The sequence below is a fragment of the Orcinus orca genome, chromosome 5, assembly GCF_937001465.1.
Source record: "Orcinus orca chromosome 5, mOrcOrc1.1, whole genome shotgun sequence".
Taxonomy (NCBI): Eukaryota; Metazoa; Chordata; class Mammalia; order Artiodactyla; family Delphinidae; genus Orcinus; species Orcinus orca.
This window is the reverse complement of record NC_064563.1, coordinates 111,740,503-111,746,149: the sequence shown is the minus strand read 5'-3', so window position 1 is coordinate 111,746,149 and position 5,647 is coordinate 111,740,503. Positions and strand designations below refer to the sequence as shown.

Below are 5,647 nucleotides of genomic sequence, written 5' to 3'. Positions count from 1 at the left end.
AAGCCAAATAAATACCTGCAGCGAGGGCACTTCTCTTGCCTCTGAAATCTTGAGCATCAAAAGAAATGGCATCAAGTGTTCCTGCTGAGTGATGGTCCGGAGTACGCTCCAGAAATCTGTCAGACGGAGCATCACTGTCTGGACCCTCTCAAGGTATCGTGAGGAGAACGCGAAGGCTTATTGTTGTGGTAAATATCGCGGCTGGGAGCTCGTGCTGCGCGAGTCCCGCCTACAATTTGTCCAGCAAGTCGGCCTGGGCTGGGATGCCTTCCGTCAGGCCTTTGTGCTCGTCGGTCTCAGCCCCCACCTGGGTGGGGTTGCCGGCTTCTGTCAAAGGGATCTCTGAGCAGGATCTGCCATTGGTCAAACACGCACTGCGGGAAAGCCCGGCTGTCGGCTTGGCTGGGACTTTGCCTTGGCGGTGAAGCCAAGGGATTTCGTTTTCAGGCACGTAGGCCTGCACCACAAACATGGGGCTTCCGGCCACCTGGAAATCCTCAAAGACGTGTCCCTGCTTCCAGTTCAGGACAGGATAGATGCCACCGACCACGTGTTCTATACAGGCGTTCCCACAGGAGGACGAGCTCCAGGAGCTGGGGCTGGGCAGTCAGCAGGCCCCGCAGGCGGAGCGCGGCCGGGCAGTGGGGATGATCCGGCAGCCCCCGCGCTCAGTGAAGTCTGCGCGCAGCCTCATTATCGTGAACATCAGAGCGCATGTCACGCAGGTGTTTCTCCTCACACAGTGGTCTCCTGCTTGGTGGCTCCCTGGAAGCTGCGGCACGCTGTTTTTCATCTCGTTGAGGTACTGCATGCCCTTGGCAGTGTCGGTGAGGACTTGGGGGCAGGTGCCGTGGGGTTCAAAGTACCTCTTCTTGCGGGCCTCGGCCACATCCCGTTCGTACTCCTCCGCCAGGTAGCGAGTTTGCTGCTTGAGCTCCCGGCAGGTGGAAACCTCATCCTGTTAAGTGCCTTTGGCCAGGCCGTCAGGGAAGGGCCACACCGTTATGTACAACCCATTGTGCTTGTTGGGGGACCTGGACAAGCAGAGCACATTCAAGTCTTCGCTTAAGGTCTCATGGCACAAGACAACTGGGTCGTATTTCTTGATGGGAATCAGACACAGCCCTCCTCCGCGTCCTTCAGGTGGATCTCCAGGTGCTGCTCATCAGCCCCCGCAAAGATGTGCTTACCTGATTCCTCTATGATGCACTGCACTGTAGCGTTGGCCTCTTGGCCCCCCAGCTTCAGACCCTCTACCAGCTAGGGCAGGTCAGCCAAGTACTTGGCCTCCAAGGTAATCCTGAAAACTGGCACTCACGCTGAACTTCATCACCTGTATGTTGTGGGCATATTCAGAAGTGGTGATGGTGCCCGTATTCACCGGAAACTGGTCGATGCCCAGTAGGCCCATAATGTTCCTCCAAGGCATGTCCTCGTTGTGCTCCACATAACGTCCCATCGTAAGGATTATTCTCTGGATCGGCTTCAGGTACAGATTTTCCTTCCTCTGGGGCATGAAACTGGGGGCACGTATTGGGGTGATCATTCGCATTGTATACAAATGTCGTATTCTTATGTCGTACACCCAAAACTAATATAATGTTATATGTCAGTTATACCTTGATAAAAAATTATTTTTTTACAAAAAAATTAAGAAGGTATGAAAAGGTTTATTACTCACATAATGATACTTTTTTTAGAAAGCAGGGACATCTCCCAAGCAGGTCCAAAAGTGTCAGCTTGAGCAAAAGAAGTGTCTAGTTTGGCTTTTATTGTGATTCAGGGATAGCGTTGGAGTGAGCGTTCCTGTGAGTAGGCTAGGGTTTGCATGGTTTGAATTTCTGGCTGTTGCCAAAGGAGGGAACACCTAGTCTTTCTCATCAGCTTAGTAAGTTGTGTTGCAGAAGGGGGAAGAAGTGGTTGAAAGCTGTCAGCAGTTAAACGTCAAAAATGAAGTCGGAGTGTTTCATTAAAATGCCACATGAGTTCTCTATTTCAGGGCTTTTGCAATGACTACTTTATCTTCCATGAGTTATCTTTCTACTGATAAAAATATAGCAAGATGTTGATGATTTCTTCTGTTGTTCTATAATTGTGGCTTAAGCTGAGAATAAACTACTTTAAGTACTTCACACTTTGAATTCAGAGAGCCACCAGAAGTTGGAATTATTGAGAGGTGGAAGTTAGAGAATGCACATGTGTCAACCCTACTCATCCCCACCAATTACTATAGAATGCAGATTGCCAAATAAGAATGTGATTGGTGTCTGGGGAAGATTCTTTTTCATGGAAAGTGAGCCTTTGCCACTTTGAAGACATGGAAGTGAGGTCTATGAGTTTTGCTTCTAAAAATTGGTAAAGGCTTCAATAAGGGGAAACATTTTTCATTCTTTGTGCCTTTGCTTAGGAGGACTTACTGATACGGTCTTGTGCTAACAGAACAGAAGAAAGAAGAATAGGAAGGAGAACAAAAGTGGGAGAGAGAGAGTGAGCGAGAGAGGGTGTGAGAGAGAGTGTGTGCGTGTAGACTGTAAAACATGGAGCCAGGAACCTCTCTTCTAAGTGCATAGAGGAGCATTCTGCAGGGGTTCAGCAGACCTACAAGGACAGATAAAATTGGAGGATATAGTCTTGTCATTACACCTGATAATTTGGGGAATAAAGGGACAAAAAAGGGACAAGGACGTAGGCATTAGAGGAATGCAATACGAAGGTCATCAGCTGAAGGCCAGCTAAGAGATAAGGCCAAACCTACAAATGTAAAAATGCCTAGGGGAGCTGCACACAAATGAACACCTTATTATCATGGTGTTTGGAGCTCACAGACAAGGAATAGAATAGTTATATCCAAGCAAGGAAAAGACTGCAGTCCTGCCTATGGAAGTAAGGAAATATTGGGCATTTTACCTTTTCCTTCTCATGACTTAACAAACAAGAGGAACTAGTACCTAAAGAAGTAGGAGAAGGAGGTATATAAAGGACAGACCATAATTTTCTCTTCTTAACTCCATTTTTCTGTAGCCCATAGTAGGTCTAGTCTGTGCTGGATGTGGGAAAGGTAAGGGAGGAAAACTTACTGTTGAGTTTGAAACTGAGCATTAACTTGTAGCATTAACTTGAATCTGGTCTTTTAGTGAACTTTTAGCAGGAAATTTTACCATGGTACCACTTGAGGATAGTTATTAAAAAATAAAACTGAAAAATTTATGTCAGATACATTCACATAACTGGATCCTTCCAGGCTTAAGCTGTCAGCTAAGGTGTTACATCCCTATAGAGACACCTCTTACTATCAAATTTGTGTTTTTGTAGCCTCAATTGTGAGAAAATGCAGTAGACAAATGGAATCTGAAGCTCACTGGCCTTCTCTGTCTTTCAAATGTGTGCACAAATGCTCAAACACATACAGAATTATCCAAATATACACTTATTATAGGATATATCACCTTCACCTATGGGGTGTTTATACAGCAAGAAAAGTAAGATTCTACAGACTGAACATTGAAAAACATCAATATTTGTTAACGAATTGCTCACAGAGAAATGAGAGGAAGCAGAGTTAAAAAGTTGTAAGTGGACCAGAATAACATGGGGTTAAACTCGAAGAAGGAAGGGATGAGTGAAGGCAAAAAAAATTCCCCTAGGGTAAATACTAAGATGTTCCACTGAGGGTAGTATTTTGGAGATCTAAGTGTCTTGGCAAAAAGTATTTCTACAACATGTAGAGAGAAGTAGTTTGAATAATGAATGAGAGTGGGGAAAAGTTGTTGAATACCAACCATGAAGCTGTATGGGAGCCCCTACATGTGGTAAAAAACAAACTTTCATAAACATCAACAGAAAATTTAAAAATAAAAAATATTTTACTTACCTATTTTTAAAAACTATCTCAGCTGGGAAAATGTCACTAGAAAAAAATATGGATATCCATTGCATAATTTTCATAAAAGACAGTTCCTACCCTACCTGGTTTGCAATTTATGACATCATCTAATGATGCCAACTGTGTAAGCTATAGTGGAATGCTACCTGAGTCATACACTAGGTTTGGGAACTGGCTAGCTGTACAGCCTTTGGAAGACATTTGTCTTCTCTGTATCTCAGTTTATGAATTTAGTCAATTTTGACTAAACCTCTAGGCTTTACATTTTTATTATACTCACATGTTCACAAATAATTCTCATTCCCACACAATGTAGAAGAACTAGGTCACCTGTGTTTATAATCCTACTCTCCCACTTAAAAGCTATATAAATTTGAGCAATTAACTTCTGCTATTAGTGTCTCAGTTTCCTCAATAAGTAAATTGGTATAATAATAGTAATCACTTTATAATGCTGTGATGAGGATAAGTGAAACATTATATGCAAAGACCTTCACAGAGTGCCTGGCACAAGGTAGTTGCTTAATAAACATTATTACATTATAATTGCATATAATTACAAAACAGTATACAGTATATCTAAACATATATACGTGTGAGTTCTTATATGTATGTGTGCATACACAGAGATAAGTATATCTCTAGTCCTCTTTAGTGTATGTGAATGTATATTTCTTTAAAAATATTTAACAACTTGGAACTTCGTAAAATCATTTTTCACAAAATCTGTATGTATAGATATGAAGCTCAAAAAGTAGAATTTCTAGCTCTCAAGGGTTCCCACAAGAGGGGTGAAAGATTCTTTTTATAACTGGAAAAATTCAAGTACTTTTAGACAAATATGTACCAGAGACTATAATCCCCTTTCCTTTCCTACCATTGCACAGACAGCATTATGAACCGGAAAATTGTTTGATCAGCCACAGATAAGGAATTACAAATCTGGAAGTTCAAGAGTCGCATAAAGCAGATGTAAGGTTAATTTGCATGGTTTAGTTGCCTCCCAGATTTTTTCAATACATTTCAATGGCTTGAAACTCTGAAAACCTGATAGCAAATAAAAAGGTTTCTGTAGGCTGCCTGATTTCTTGCTGACTCAGCTGTCTGAAGGCAAAGCCAATTACTATGGCTTGCATTTCCTTGTACAGAAACCAGAACATATTCATTGTTAAATAGAGCCATTAAATATTTAGGGAAGGGAGAAAAGTTTCGTGAATTGAGATGATAACAGTGAAAAACTACCTATGGATATTTTCCTCTTAAACAACAAGAAAACACTTTTCTAAGAGTAACTTGAAAATCTCAAGCATGAAATATGATTTGATTTAATATCAATTCAGTGGTCTTTTTAATGTTGATTTTTTTAGGTTGGCATATAAGAAAAAAAAAGTCTCTGATATAAAGCTAAATTTTATTCTCAGAGTAATAAAAGAACCAATATGGTCTCCTGAACAAAGAACTAGCTGAAGAATTGGGATTCTATTTTTGGCCTCACCAGTGACTTGCTCAGTGACCTTGGACATATCACTTAAATGGCTTTGTGCCTCAAGGTTCCCAGCTGTAATATAGAGACTATAATGCCAGCCCCTACTGCATGGGCCTGTAGAACTATTTCAGTTTAGTTTGTTTAAAATCCCAAAGGCTTTTGAAACTATTGGAAATAACTGTTAAATTCAAACAAGATTATATTTTATTAATTTCTTTTCACTGTTTGATTTGGTGTTCTTGTAGTCTTTCATAATCCTTTTCCTACTAAAATAAATC

The 5,647-nt window shown here is 41.5% G+C and overlaps 1 pseudogene; it reads right to left on the bottom strand.

The window, feature by feature from the left end:
• Positions 1–229: 229 nt before the first annotated feature.
• On the bottom strand, positions 230–1,552 carry LOC101279310 (elongation factor 2-like; annotated as a pseudogene).
• Between the last annotated feature and the right edge of the window lie 4,095 nt (positions 1,553–5,647).